This window comes from Dermacentor andersoni, chromosome 1 (assembly GCF_023375885.2).
Source record: "Dermacentor andersoni chromosome 1, qqDerAnde1_hic_scaffold, whole genome shotgun sequence".
NCBI classification, from domain to species: Eukaryota; Metazoa; Arthropoda; class Arachnida; order Ixodida; family Ixodidae; genus Dermacentor; species Dermacentor andersoni.
This window is the reverse complement of record NC_092814.1, coordinates 376,270,236-376,285,908: the sequence shown is the minus strand read 5'-3', so window position 1 is coordinate 376,285,908 and position 15,673 is coordinate 376,270,236. Positions and strand designations below refer to the sequence as shown.

General features: G+C 50.3%; 1 protein-coding gene across 2 annotated transcripts in view; it reads right to left on the bottom strand.

Annotated features, from left to right (window-relative positions):
• The window catches only part of LOC126518564 (uncharacterized), a 218,275-nt gene that overhangs the window by 132,680 nt on the left and 69,922 nt on the right, over window positions 1–15,673 (bottom strand). The gene's annotated exons all lie outside the window — the stretch shown is intronic.

Genomic DNA, 15,673 nt, shown 5'->3' with positions numbered 1-15,673 from the left:
CGCGTTCAAAAAGGAAGACAAAGTTGGCGCTGCGCCAAGCACACTCCGCGTGCGACGTTACGGAGCGCGCAAGACAAGCGCATGCTGGGCACGACTGCTGCCAGGCGGGTCGTCGTGCAGTCTACCATCTGCGCCGTGCGAAACCCGACGCCGCCTGTGCGGGCAGCTCGCGACGCCGCCAGAGGAGAGAGGCGAGCGGGGCCGACAAGCCGCGGCCACGATCGGTCGGTGCAAAACGAGCGAAGTACGTCGAATATCCGAATTAATAGAACATTAGAACACAAAACACATCGACCATCAACCAGTGTCACCGCGCAAACAAACAAACCGAATCTTGAGCACTTGAGCAGCTCAGGTGGACGAAAAACGGAAAGCTGTAGCCCAGCGCTTTCTCCAAGTACCTCGCGGCAGCTCGTTTCCACGAAGGTGTCGGCGAAATGCTGCCGTGCCTCTGGAATGCGTGCTTTTGCTGGCCTCGTCACATCTTCGTCGTTGCTCAATAATGTACGCCTCGAGCAAACGCTTTCGCTCTGGTTTAAACTTGTGGCCCAGCAACGCAAACGTTCGCAAGAGGAACGAGATCACCGCATTGTGTCACCGTTCCACCGTACGTGTGTGCGAGTACACCATGTGTCCCACGTGGCCTGTGCCGAAATTTAAAAAAGTAGGCGAGAAAATACGCAAGTACCACGTAGCTGCACAGAACCAAGTTAATGTTGTTCGCCGTCGCTTGGACCAAGCCAGACAACTTTCTTTACGTTCCACCTGGTTACATAATTAGCTATTATTAATTAATCAACTGAAACATTATATACAGCGCAAAAGAGCAAATTGTAGACCATCCAGAAAAAAAATTCGATCGAGCTTTTTTGTTGCTCAGTACGTGTTACATAAGTTTTTTGGCAAGGCTGAAAGAAAGTCCGCGTAACCTCGGTTCTGTCCAGCTACGTGACACTTTAGTATTTTAATATTTTGGACCAAGTTACGTGGCACATATGATGTGTGTGCGTATATTATTACTTTCTACTTATTTACGGAAATGACGTTTGCGTTCGCGATGGTGACGTGCTTTATTGCAGAGACACCTAATTTCACCTGGCATTACCATTATTACTTCATTCGTACAACTGTTTGAGGTTACGGAGAGATGGGAGACCTAGGGCGCTATAACGTAAAGCTATTCCAAACTTTTCTATTCCAATTCTGCTATCAACCCTCCACGATTGGTCAAAAACTTTTTTCGACCACGCCCACTTCACCTGTCTGTCACGCGACGTCACGAAAACCACGATACCTCCCCATCTGATATGATTGTACACACTGATTATGCATGATTTGACAGAAAAAAGAAAAACAGTTATTTCTGATTCGACCCCCTTTCGCCATTAGCCCTCGGCTATTGGTAAAAAGTTTTCGGGCTGCACCCACTTCACCTGCCTGTCACGCGACGTCACAAAACCGCACAAACTCACCGCGTCAAAGTGACGTGTACGCGATAAAGATGCATTAATATGCCGAACAAAACTGAATTTTCTTCGGAATAGCCGCAGGCTGCCCCGTTCCGAAAGGAATAAAAGATGGCTGCCGCCGATCACTGAGACGCTGGCTACTCGCACCTGCCGGAGAGCATTGGTGTATTTGCGTATAATAAAGCTTCTTGCGTGGCCGTGTAACGTTTTCGAGCCTTTTCGACACGTTTACCGCCTCATTCTGCCAGCTCTTCTTCGCTGAGGGTCAGTTTTACCGTCATTCCTAAGCTTCCGTTGCATGCCGCTGTGATTTTCGACCAGCCACCACAAGTTAAGTAAGGGAAAGCCGACCAATCGCAGACGCTGGCACCACCCTCTTCATCCGGTTATCGATTTTCAGTGCACTGGCTCTGCCCCAGTGAATCCCTCTCCACTTGAGCGTTCTCCTCGCCTCTTGTCAGCCAATTAGATACGACAAGCCGCTCAGTGTAGACAATGTTATTCGTTTTTCAAGCAAACAAAAGTGACCTCCTATGAACGAGGAGAGCGTTTGATTGGTCTGTTCAGACAACCCTGCGGGTGACCGCCCGGTGCTTGCATCGGTGGTCACGCAAATTTGACGTCAGGAGATTGGAATAGAAACATATTGGAATAGTTTTACGTTATAGGGCCCCTATTTGTAAAGAACGTACGTATTGCCAATACAATAAATCAATCGACCGGCAGACGAGGCGCGCTGGACAGGGATTTCTCGGCACCACGCGGCCAACTGCGAGTTGAGCCTCCTCGCTCGGACCAGCGCTCTCGTGACGCGTCGTCCTCGCGTTCCTCCACGCATTGACGGCGGCGCGGGACAGCTGTGCAAATAACACGCCGCCCTATAGCTCGCTTTGCCCGCAGAGACTGCGGGGAAAATTTAAAAAGCAGCAAACGACGGGGAGAGCGCGTCATTCAATGCGACGGAATGCATTCCGCGGCTTTTTACGCTCTTTCTGGTTAGAGTAAATTGTCGTGTCGGAAAGCCGGACCGCTAGCAGCTGACGCACACACTAGCCTCATTCGAGAACGTGCGCGCTGTCAGGTTGCCCAGGTCCGACGTAGAAAAAGCGCCGCACAGATAAGTGGTTTTAGTGAAGCTCGCTGTTTCCCGCAACTCTCTCCGTACTTGTCAGCTATCGACGCGAGATGAGTGCACGGCTTTATACAGACCTTCTGTGTGAGCAACGGGAAACATTTTCATCGGGCTCATTATAGCGGGCTGTCATGCATTTCGTGATATCCTTCTGTTTTCAAATCCACTAACTGCGACGCTCAGGAAAAAAAAAGCCCGAAATAGTAATTATTCATTTTGTTTCGCGTGAAAACGAGGTGCAGCTGGAATATGACGGAGAGAGTGTGATTGGAGGCTATGCCATTATTATCAGCGCGTGGGGTGTACTTTCTATGGTTGCCTAAATCTTTAATAGAGAAAAGGTTTTTAAGTATCCTCTTGCAATAACCGGTCGGCTTCTTTATTGTCTATCCGAACCAAATGAATTCATAATGAAAATACGCAGTAAATAAGTGGAACATAAAAACAAAGATAAGTGGCCTAAGCATGCTGCGTGTTCAGGTATCGTGGAATCTGCATAACGCTGCGCGGCCAAAATGATATGAAAGAATCGCCATCACCTCCGGACTTTGCAGTGTGTGTGTGTGTGTGTGTGTGCGTGTGCGTGCGTGTGTGTGCGTCAGAAGCAGCTCAGCTCGTTTAATATGGCCGACGATAACTTTTCAATTTTTTTCTGTCGTTTTTCTTCCAGCGTGCTCGCGCCACTGATCGAAGCGGCATACGAGGGAAGCCCCAACGCAGAGTGAGCGGTACGAGGTCGTTGCACCTTCGAATGTCTCGCAACACGTGGCACAGTGCACGGGTAGCTATACTGCCTTTGTAGCAGGGGTCAAAGAAAAACATGCACACGCTAGCGGCTCGACTGTTTCTTTCATAACTACATGCGAACGAAAACGTGAACTTTCACAAGACGCAGTTCAGAAATTAGTGCCTATACCGCATTTGCCTCATAACCTGGTCCTAATTCTGCTCGCTTCCCTACCCATCGTAACCTGATCTTGTCTAGTACGTGCACTAATTATGGTAGATCCACTTTGCTTTATTCTTCAGTAACATTTTGGAATAGTCTACACACTCATATGAAATCTGTTTGTTGGCAAATGTTTAGGAAAAACCTGGAACAATCCTATCTAAGAGCAAGCGTTATTGGTACACTTATATATCTAGTTTTCTTTTGTAATACATACGTTCTCTTTCGTGTGCTTTGCTTTTTTCACTTTGTAGTTTTACTCTTTTTACTTGCACAGGAGGTCCCGCCAACGGTGAATAAACCTTGGGAGCACCTTCTGCACACGTACAACAATGTATAATTTCTACTATATGCAATGAATTTGAACTGAACACGCACACACATCTGCCAGAAACACGAATATACAAAGTCTGCAAAAACAAAAGTAAAATAAAAACTGAAAGACCAGAAAAATTAGCTAAGCAGTGAAGCGTCCCATATAGCAATGGAGCTGAAGTATTGAAAGTTCATACCAGGATAAACCTGTTTGGAATGTAAAGCTGGCGCACATTTAACCGTCAATGAGAAATCAACAGCTCGCGCGCTCTTGAAAAAGAATCAGATCATCGCTCATCGGGCTGTAGAATGTAAAAAATAAAATAAAAACAGTCACGGACAGCGTTCTTGGCTTTTTCTGCGATCATTTTGACCTGAATGTAGAGATCCGACGCTATGAGGGCATTGAAGCCCCACATTCGAAGCAGCCTAAGCTCGCGACTCACTTTAATTCCTCAAACAGCAACAGCAGACGAGGCGACGCCCTAAAGCAACTGCCCAGTGATGCACAGAAAAAGTTAATTCTAAGCTTCACCGAAAGAAAACTTCGGTAAGTCCCAGGAATGTGCCGAAAAACTCGATTGCGAGGTTCACTGAGAGGAAACTTGTATAAGCCCAGGGGATTTACTTTTGCAGTGGGTCTCGTAATTTCCTTAGTCAACATAATCCCTCGGCGCAGAGCCTTACACTTTGTGTAATGGCGTTCCCCTCTCCAGCCTGCAAGAGCTCGGAGAGAGAATGATTGCTCAGATCTCCTCCCGTTCTCTAATCGCGAACAGCTCAACAGCGATATACAACGAGCAAAATTTTGCAAGCACTGCTTCAATTTAAAGCGCTGAAATCTCACGATGAAGACAAACATATTTAAGATCAAAGAGCCCGAGTATTTTTTGTTTTCTTCAAATTGCGGGGGGGGGGGGGGGGCAGAGAAAAAGAATCGGCAATGTTTTATCTTCTGGGAGAACGAAACCTGATTGTAGTATCGAGCGACCTTGGGTGCAGCTTTAATGCCGCAGTCGGAGGTACTTTCTCCTCCACCGCGAAATGCGACGTTTCGGACTCCCTTATCCGACGACGCGAAGTTGGCGCTTTCCACTGTCCTGCAATGGCCGATGCGCGACTGGCCGTCTCGGCCAGAGCAACGCTTCACATTCACCGCACGCTGGAGGGCAGCGTCACGTGTGGGCGTGCGCGCGGCCGCCGATATCCGTGGCGCACGACGACTCGCGCGCCTATCTATTGGGCGCGGCTCGAGGCGCGCACCCTGTTCGTGTCTCGCCGCGATATCTATCGTTCAGTTCTGCCCGGCATTTGGGTTTCGCTATTTTCGGGGCCACATTCGCCTGTGCACTTTCTCACTTTTGTTTTATTATTACCACTTTGATCTTCATTCGTCTCGACGACCGGTAGGGGAATCGCATTCGCGGGCCCAAAAAGCCTCCGTCGCCGCGGCGCGGTGGCCGCGAGAGCTTATCCCGAGACTTAGTGTCGCGGCGGCATTCCGCGCATTCAGAAGTGGAGCAGCGGCGCGTAATATCGACGCCCTCCCGACGACCAGGAGGTCAGCGTGCCACGGGAGCAGCGCACGGCGGGTGCAACAACTGCAGCGGCTAAGTTACGCAAGCGGGAAAAGAGGAAAATGAGAGAGAGAGCTTGGCTCCGCACATCTCGAGGTCACGCGGTCGCTCCCGCACTATACTCACCAGCCAACACCGTGCGATAGCGAGTTTTCTGCTCGTACGTGACGACGAAGCATGAAAACAGGGCTCTCGGGAAAAGGAGGGCGAAGGCGGAAAGAGGGGGGGGGGATGCCACACTGAGCGGCGTCCGCCGAAGCTCTTAAAATCGGCGGCTGAGAGAGACATCGCGACCACAGCGACAGTATATATATATATATATATATATATATATATATATAAGGTGCTGAACAGCGGTCGGAAACCGATAGCGCGATGCGAATCCCGCCAATTGCGAAACACACGGTCGTCGCTGTATCCGCTGCCCGTTCACCTATACGGCCGGGCATACTCCCTCCCTCCCTCCCTCCGTTTCTGCTCAATTCACTTAGTGATTCTTGACGCGTTGTGCCAGTGGCTGACGCGTGCAACACTTTCTTTTCTTACACGGCTTCCGCAATACTTCTTTAGGCATACTTAAAGCCCAACAGTTGTGGATTTCGCGGCTGAATTGAGAGAGCTCTTCGTTGCTTACTGCTTTTTCCCATTGGATGGCCGCCTCTGCTAGTGGCATACATCCCGCATAAGGATCGGCTGTCATTTCGCCTTATCACTAATAGTCGTAGAGCCAGAGCTTTCCTGCGAATATGGCCCAAGACTTAGAGTGAGCAGAGGGTTGGCAAGAGAAGACAGAATTAAAAGACGCAAAAAGGACAAGCATGGTGGCAACACCATCTGGAAATTGCCCCACTGGTTCACACGACATCAGCATATTTTGACGGCGTCTTTTCCGAACTGGCATAGTGTTCACTTAACAAAAAGGAATGGAGTGCATTTTAAAGGAACCAAAATTTCAACTTTTCTATACGATTCCTCCTGAAATAGGGCTTAAGCAAGTGAAGATACATTAATATCTGTGACGTCACACCGACTTAACGGAAACATTCTTTTGGGCCCGAAATTCAAAGAATATGGCAAGGTTTAGTGTTTTATTTTCTCTGCCAATAAGCAGCTTCTTCCTCCTGATAAATGAACGCAACCAATATTTCGCCCATCTAAGCCGACTTTCTGTAACTCTGTAGTGCTTCTCTAATACTCCTGTCTAATGTCCCCGTATGGGCGACAAAAACTTACGCAGTATTCAGTTGCACTCCCAGTTGCTGCACAAGGAAGCGACAATGAGACTGGAAAGATTAGAAAAACAAGTAAAATGCCGAAAGTCCAATAACAGAAAATGCTGATTGTGATAAAAATTTTTTTTTTTTTTTTTTTTTTTTTGCTACGTGTGTTTTTGTACGCACGTTTCCTTTTTCTTTCCCTGCATGACATTCACTCTCCACGCACTTTCTCATGAGCCGCTTTACTTGCTCTCGTATAACCTTACGTAACCATTCTCCAATCGTACAGCATTTTATTTGTAGAGAAAAAGCCGGCGGCACAACAGATGGCAACATATGCGGGCGCACTCGACAACCCCAACGCCGAGCCACAAAGAACAGCAGCAGCCGCGTGCCGACCGGCGCGGCTGCTCGATAAGCGTGGCTCGCGCGCGCGCACCGCTTCGATTCCACGCGTTCTTTCGGCGGCCGCACGCGCCTCGTGCTCGGAGCAGTGCGGCCGGCCGTATCGAACAGGGGGCCGATCCATTTGGGGAGAAGCCGGGGAAACCAGTTCTGGCCCGATGGGGGGGCGCTGCGATGCGACGGTATCCCCCTCTATGTTGTGGCACGCACGCGCCGAGTTTCGCCCCGCGTCTGTGTACTCGCGAACAGCTGACGCAACAGCGGCGAACGACGAGAAGTGGCGACATCGAGCAAGAGCGACAGCGGGACAGCCGGACCAGAATGTGCTCGAGGACCAACTTGTGGGCTATGGGCAACCGGCGCTGAAGCCTCGCGTGCCATCGGCGGCGCCGTAACACACAGCCGAGCGGCGGCCACAGTTTCCTGCAGCGCATTCTGTAATTTCGTGTCAGCAAATTCAGCGATCGTCGTGAGACACTTTTCACGGCTCCTCGCACGACAAGGAACCGACGTGCTAGGACGTAGCAGCGTCCGCGCTCCTCGCAACGCGCACACGTCCTTGGACAAAACTTGGCGCATCCGTCTAAGCAGACGTCGATACATGTGCGCGTCTGTTATCGTTAAATATGTCATGCGATCTTGGTAGACTTCCTAACGGACGTTGTCAGCACATCTTAGTTACACGCTAAAACTGTCGTATAGCGTCTTGTGGCCATCGCTGGTTGCCCATAGTCGATGTAGCGAAACTGGGGCCCATGCAATTCACAAAATATTTCGTTCGCAAGCGATCCTTGCCATTGGCTGGCCACCTTCGCTAGCAGCATGCCCAGCACCAATATTGGCTAGAACACAAGGTGTTCGTCACGCCGTTCCTTCTTTTTTTTTTTGTGCGTGCGTAGCGCTAATTCCCCTCAACTTTTGTGCGATAGATCAAAACACAGACCCGCCGAGGTTAATTTGTCGCTTCGTCGTTGCGCTGTTAAGCACGAGGTCACGGGATCAAATCCAGGCCGCGGCAGCCCAAAACGCCCATTTACCGTGCATAAGGTGCACAATAAAGAAGCCCAGCTGGTCGAAATTAATCACGAGCCCCCCACTACGGCGTGCCTCAGAATGATATTGTAGTATTGGTACGTGGAACTCCAGAAGACCAAGGACGACACATGGAACACAGCAGAGGAGCACAATAAGCGGTTGAGCGGTGCGGGTCCATTATAGAGAAAGCTGCTCGTTACCACAGAGCCAAGCGTGATACTGGACGCATACTAACGCAATAGCCTTCAGGGCCCCGTCTCGCAGAAAATCCGGCGCCGGCGTCCCGCGCCTGCGTCCGGCCACCCATACCCAGGCCCTCAATGTGGCGCAAGGAAGTTACTGAACTAATTGAATTTCTCGTATAAAAATTGTAAACTACGACTTACGCACAACCTACAGACATGATAGCGTCGGATTGTAATTTCAATATACGAAACATAATTCTGCTACGCGAAAAATCAAAGAAACTCCTTTTGCGGGGTTTCGACCATTCATAGACCAGCCACGGCGTCCGACATTTGCGCGCACCGGCGCGCGAGTATCTTGGAGGCCACGAAGCGGCGCGCCCGGTTCCTTGTAACACCTCCACATGGCGCTTGTCTCCGCCGCATCGATGGCCACGCAAGACGCCGCGTTTCTATCAGAAAGCCCGTTTTCGTGCGTAGCGTTCGCCGCCAGCGTTCCCGGGTAAACATTACGGTTACATACGCTTCAGTTGCCGGGAAGCGTGAGAAGCAGTCAGGGATCTTTGAATGCTATCGCGTTCCACTCTTAAAGGCGAAGCTTAAGCGTCCTCCAAATTTTTGTTATGATGCGGATATATTGGAGAAGGCTTGAAGACTTTTTACGAGGCATATTTACAAAGACAATTGCCGTGCTGACTAATGTAGCCAACAGCTCGAGCAATGACAGCCGTTCGTCTTCGTCGGGCCGACCGTGCTCGTCCTTCAACAACGCAGGCAGAGTGCACGTAGCATTATCATCAGCAAAGGGCGGCTGGCTATATATAGAAAACTGCGCGTAGGTGCGAAGGGAAAAAGCCTTGTGAATTCAATTCGTGGACTCTGACGACTCTGGAAGCTCTCGGCTGGGAAGGCGCCTATTGTTGAAGAAACATGGGCCGAGATAATGCAACAATTATCGATTCAGAATTATTATCAGATTATCGCAAGTTATCATCATGTTTATAGTTGCACTTTTTTTCTTCCATAACTTATGTTTTTGACGTAATAGTTCTGCGGAAACCCGCAAGGTGGAGAGAAGTAATTGATAAAGAGAAAATGAGAACGACGAAGCCGTATGGGTTTCCTTTGTAGCACTTAGCTACGTTTGGGTGGATGTGTCATTTTCCCTTTATTTCTTATTTATCTCCACCTTGCGGGTTTCCGCAGAACTATTACGTCCAACTCTTGCCTTTGCTTCTGAGTTGATGAGAAATTCGACTTCGCCCTGCTATCACCTGCCTGCCTGGTTTGCTCAGATGGCAGAGCGGCTGCCCCGGAAAGCCGGTGGTCCCGAGCTCGAGTCCGGGAACAGGAAGAATTTTTCTTCAACTGCGAATGCTTTTCTTTCGAGGAACCCGTAGGGGTTTCCTTTGTAGCACTTAGCTACGTTTGGGTTGTCTCATTTTGTCTTTATTAACGTATGTTTTTGTCATCCATCTTACAGTGATAGCTAGTCTATAACTAGTGAATAGCTCACGTTCGTGAATATCTTGTACCCCCACCTCCTCACGCAATAGTGGAAGACGGTTTACACGTACGTACCTCACTGGCTCCCACCGGTGAAGTAGGTGTAAAATAAACGACTATTCCAATTCTCTTCGTTTTCGCGCTTCATCAGCGGTACGAGCGACGCTACGCTTACGTTAAGACCAGGATAAGGGCGGTCGGGAGTGATGTATAATAAGAAAGGGATAGTGATCGACATCATACCGACAGAGTCCTATAAGAGCCCTGGATAGGGACCCTTATAGGGATAGGCCTCTTACTGGACAAAGGTCACTGGCCGGAAAGACATAGTTCATATACAGTGCTTCTCACCTGTCTACTCCATTGTTTATCACGCAGACAGCATGTTCTTGCCGTTCCCAGTAAGAAGGTAGACGTGTCCGCGGATTTTATTATGAAACTAATAAATGAATGGCAAGTCTGAAAGTGTTCCCGTGTGCGTCCCGCGGGGATGATCAGACGCTATGAAGCACGCAGCTCGCCCGCGTCACAGAGCCTGCAGGAGGAACCATTACCTTCCGTTGCCCCGTCCCCACCGCGTATACCTTTGATGATAGAGACGAGAATTGCGGCGACCGCGATGAGGGGGAGGGGCCCGATGGGAAAATAAGTTCGCCTCGTGGCGCGGCACTTTTATTGCACGAAAGCGATCCTCCGTTGGTCCGGGGCCAGCGATTACGTTTGCCCGCAAATGGCGACAGCGCGAGTAGGCGCGGTCACGCGTGGTTCCTTCCGTAGCGGATACAGACTAAAGCGTCCCAGCTCCCCCCCCCCCCCTCCCTCGGTATAGACGTGCCCGCATACGTCCAGTGCATCTGCACCGAGCACTCGCTCGTTGTTCCCTGTCGCGCCTGTCCATCACGGAGGCGCGCGCCAGCGTTCGCGGCGCAATCGGGGGAAGCCGAACGGCGCATCGTGGCCGCCCATCTCTGCGGCGGCGAAATTACAGAGCGCCGCGAGCGTGGCGCGGAATGCGCGCCTTCGATGCGCGCGGCACGCCACTCGGGTCGGACCGCCCGAGCGACGCCGCGGTGCGCGGGCACGGCCGCCGATTGCGACGAATGCCACAGACGCCGGAGGTGTCCCTCGATCGGGCTGCACTTTCTGCATCCGGGCCACAGAAACAGAAAAAAAAATAAGGAAAAAGCTTTTAAGCTCGAATCTTGAGCGAAAGGAAGTTCGCACGCTTTACAAACATTTAGAAATCCGTGCCGCCAAGTTTAGCCCACCGCAATAAGTTTTCGGTGCAGGAAATTCCAGAGAAAGCTTAATTTTGCGGAATATTTGACGGCGAACCTGGGGCGAATTCGAAAAGCCTTTTCGTTCGCCAGTGCTCTCTGCCATTGGCCGCCCACCCTTGGTATGTCCAGCATCTGGACTAGACGAAATTTTATCTTGGAAACAATTCGAGCGCAAGAGCAATACGGGCCCTGGAAATCAGGGGTCGATTTCACAAAGGGTCTTCTCCTTCGTAATTGCTATTTGCCAATGACTGGCAGCCTTCCCTAAAAATGCGTCCAGCACCAGTACTGGCTGGAATTTAGTCTCAGGAACAATTTTATGCTAATAACTTTTTGTCAATACGAGGCAAGATGTACACTGATGGCCACACGGGAATGTATATACACTAGTAAACTGTACAGTTCCATGGGCAATGCGTTATCAATGATGAAATGTGGTCTTTTTGCGGACACCATGGTCCAAACTTTATTCTGTTTGAGAGTACTCAGCCGCGCCCACCAGCATGAGTAACTATTTAAATAATAGTAAAATAGAAAGTGCGGAACACTGCCATGGATCCACACGCGACTGATCAAGAAGCGCAGCGCATTGTCGTCCGCTACACAAATAACTCGTACTACATTGCCTGCTTCCAAAGAGCGCCGAGAACTCGTGCGCCATTTGCACCGTGCCCGGCATTTTGGATGCAGAAGCGTAGCGCCGGTGGCGCGGGCTCCGCTGTCAAACTGAGGATACATTGAATACGTTTGGGATCGCCAGGGTCCAACACTATCGGTGGCCAGTGCGGCTTCAAGTGCTTCGTGACGTTTGCTGGCCCGGAACAGCCGGACGTATACAGGCACGAATTGTTTGCGGCCGTTGGGTCGATAGTTGCGGCTGGTGGTGGATTATCGGCAGCTCGAACGAACACCTTCGCGAATGCCGCGCTCGATTTCGAGCACTCGTGTCCACGTATATACGCCCTTATACAGTAAATAGGCCGCAAGAATAGAGCCATTTGTGCGCCGATGCTTTCCGTTGTTATGCACTCAGTTTCGAAAACGTGAACGCAAGAGCCTCACCTCCAACCTGCCAGCTCGCCGGCACTCCTGTTTAGATCAGTGTTTGTCAAACTTTCTCAATACGTAACCACTTTCAGTAGTACTAAACCTACCATGAACTTTGTCTTTCTTGAAAACTTACTTTTTTTTTCAACGACGCACATACATTTGCGTTTTAATTTATTTGCAGGACGTTAACCTCACCAGAAAAAGCTACCAAAAATACTTTTTAATTTCACGTTTCTTTTTATTCAAGAATTCATTCATATCCTGCATTTTCATGAGCATAATGTATTTGCTTTCTTGATACAACCACATCGGCTGAACCCCAATTCACCAGCTTCGCTGTGACAAAATTAGCTGTGCTTAAAAAGCCGTGCTCGGTGAAATTTTCTTGCGGGTTAGATGACCGTTTGTCGCCGTCCATTTTGTGACCACAACTGGTATTACACTCTGCATGATCAACAACATTTCAGGGGTGATATATACGCTTCTATTACTCTTGAAGAAAACGGCGTTGAAAGAGTATCGACGCGGAAACTAAAAAATTATCTGTGTTCCGGCAAGCAGAATGTACATATGGAACCGCCGTGACCCCCAGAAAAAAAACCTAATCACCCATTTGGGGGAAATTCCCCGCAGTTTTAGAAGCACTGCTTTAGATGCACGGTCTCTCAGCCATTATGCCGTGACGTGACGGCCCTGAGCTTCTCGAACTTACGGCGTCCTTGAGACCCTTTCATGGTGGAAGCCAGGGCGGATCGAGGGGCAACTCATTTCGAGCAAACATTGCTTCGGTGATGGCGAGTGTGATCGGATGAATTGACGAGTGCGAAAACTTGAGCAAACGTGGAGTCGCGTGGGCGTGTTCGTCGGTAAAACTGAAAATACCCCGCTGGAATATTTCGCAATAGCAGTACTAAGCATTGCACCAACTAGCCAACGTCTCGGCAGACCGTTTCACCCCACCCGAACGTCCTTCAGTTGGAGCGGTCAAAAATGTCTTCCAATGCGGAAGACTCGGCGCCCAAGTGCAACGACCCCGACGTTCGCTGCCCGTTTCCGAAAGGAAGAAGCGAAAGCCGCACCAGGAACAGAGCAGCGATGGCACGGAGAACGCGGCCTATTCTCGGACCCGGGAGACAATAGGATTGTCGTGGCCGACCCCCGTGCCGCACAACTCGGAGGGCAGCGACTGATGTGGCCCGCGGTCGAGTACAGGAAAGAGACGAACGAGCGGGGTTCCCTCTGGCGCGTTCGGTCACAGCGAGACAGGTGCCTGTCACTTGAACACGCCGAGAGCATTGTCTCGTAAAGCCCCGTTCGTGACCAGTTTCCCACGTTTGTTATACTCGACGAAAAAATGTTTAAAAAAAAAACATAGAAGGAGCTTAACATCGCCTCATTAGCGTTTTTACTGCGTCAATTCTTTTTCTATACTGTACTACCTCTTTCGGCTATGGCGAACGTATATATCCTCAGAAAGACAAGACGCACAAAAGTCTGTGCGTTTCTTGTTTTGTTTCGTTTTCTGTCCCAAAGTGTCACTCACGCAAGGCACCCCCAACTTCGGCTGCCTGCTTATTGTTCTGCTCGAGCAATGCCCGCTTATTTCCAAGCGAGCTCTCCGTAAACACTAACGAACATGGAAGCCTGGGCGACAGCCTCGCTTCCTCATCGTGCACAACTATACGCGCCATTGGCGAGTAACTCGTGAGCACAGAAACAATCTATTTATCTGAAGTTTGAACAAACACGCAGTCAATTTCTCTAGGAGATGGCCGAGGCGCTTTTTTAATGACAAAATTACTGCACGGTTTCTGAATACCGCATAAAGTAGCCACCGAAGTCGACGACTGGCGCAAGTAGCAGCCTCCCCGCTCGACCATTCCTTCTTTCACTTTCACTTAAAGGCTATAAGCGAACGACACGCAAGCACGCCGAAAGCTTCGCAGTGCCGGAGACACAGAATTTCCTTTCTTTTCCGCCACTGCACGACTTTTCGGTAGATAGTCGGACGTTGTGTGTCTCGTTCTATAGTTGCGTCCTTGGCCTACATGGCCCGACTTTCCGTACCACTTCTCAGAGATGTCCCTCAGCGATACATGTGACGATGTTATCCGCGCGCCGCATCAGTGACACAGGGCCCCCTTGTTCTGTTTCTTGCGTCTTCACGTAGAATATGTGTCGGGCGAGTGAGCGTAGCAATGATAACGAGGAGAGCCGGGCGGAGTGTGGAGCCTCAGCCGACCGGCTTACTCGGTGCGTGAGGCGGCGCTGCCCCTTGGCGCCGAGAGGAAGGTGCATGCATGCCCGGCTGGCTCTCGGAGGCGGCCTTGAACCGGGTCATGTCCGACACGGCCCGGGTACCTCTGCTTGCCGCCTTGCGATATGCGCGCGGAAAGGGGGGCGCTGACATCGCACACATAGTAGCGAGCGCTGAAATGCGAAGCTCAAGCACGCCAGTGGATCGAGAATGTGTAGCAGGTCGATGGCCGCGGTGGCCGCCATCACTCCCCAGAGCTCCCCAGAACACACGGCGAACACGCCTCGACGACGACGCCACCACGTGGGCCGTCGATCCACGCACGGAATGGACCCATTGGACAAAGTCGTCCGACGTCTGTGGGACGATTCTCCGGATCATCGGCCACTTTGCGTTCGGCGAGCGACTCGATGAGCCGGTCCGAAACACATGCTACCTCACCCTTTCCCGCCCGTTAGCTTCATCCCAGTCTCCAGATTATAGAACAAGAAGGAAGTGGCAAAACACCCTTCTTTCGATTAGCGAAAACGTGGACTTTTCTCCCTTTCTTGAGCTGCGCCTGTTGTCCTTCGTTCGCGTACTACGGCACCGACGTCAACTCCGAGACGTACGCGAGACGAACAACCTTTTATTTTTGTATTGCGATAATAATGAAAGAAAGATACTTAGTCATCCTGTAACAATGACGGCTACTCTTTTTCCCACGATGCTAATGATAAAGATACTGCCTGAAAAAACATGTCGCAGGTTCGGTAAATATCGAGTGGAGTGAGCTAAAGAGAGTAAAGAGGATACGCATATAATCCCAGAAACACAGCAAAATACTGAGACAAAAAGGCGGAGAGAGCTTTCACCACTGACTGCACTAAGTCCCGACTCATACAGTTCGAGGTGAACAGAGGCGCAAATGAGGAAAATACACAGATGAATAACAGAAGCACAGAGCAAACCCAGCCAACAGAGGGCTTCATCACGCAACACGCACAAAGTTGAGCATGACTCACACATTGCACAACATGGTGGAAACGCTCGCATAACCCTGCCCAAACTGCGGCACATACACAGTGCACGCTTAGCATGTCTATGTCTCCGAAGTAATGCTCCAGCGCCTTCAATGCTTATCGCTGCGGTGCTTTCAGCGGCCACGGGGCGATCAATTTTCAAGAGTGAATGAGTAAGGTTGGCGGTGATTGGTTACCTGTGTATATGGTTCTAGTTCTATAGCTGTTGTCTATGCCATCTGTCGTGTTCGTGCCCTTATTTTGTTCACGTTCGTTCCTTCTCTGTCCAAGTAGT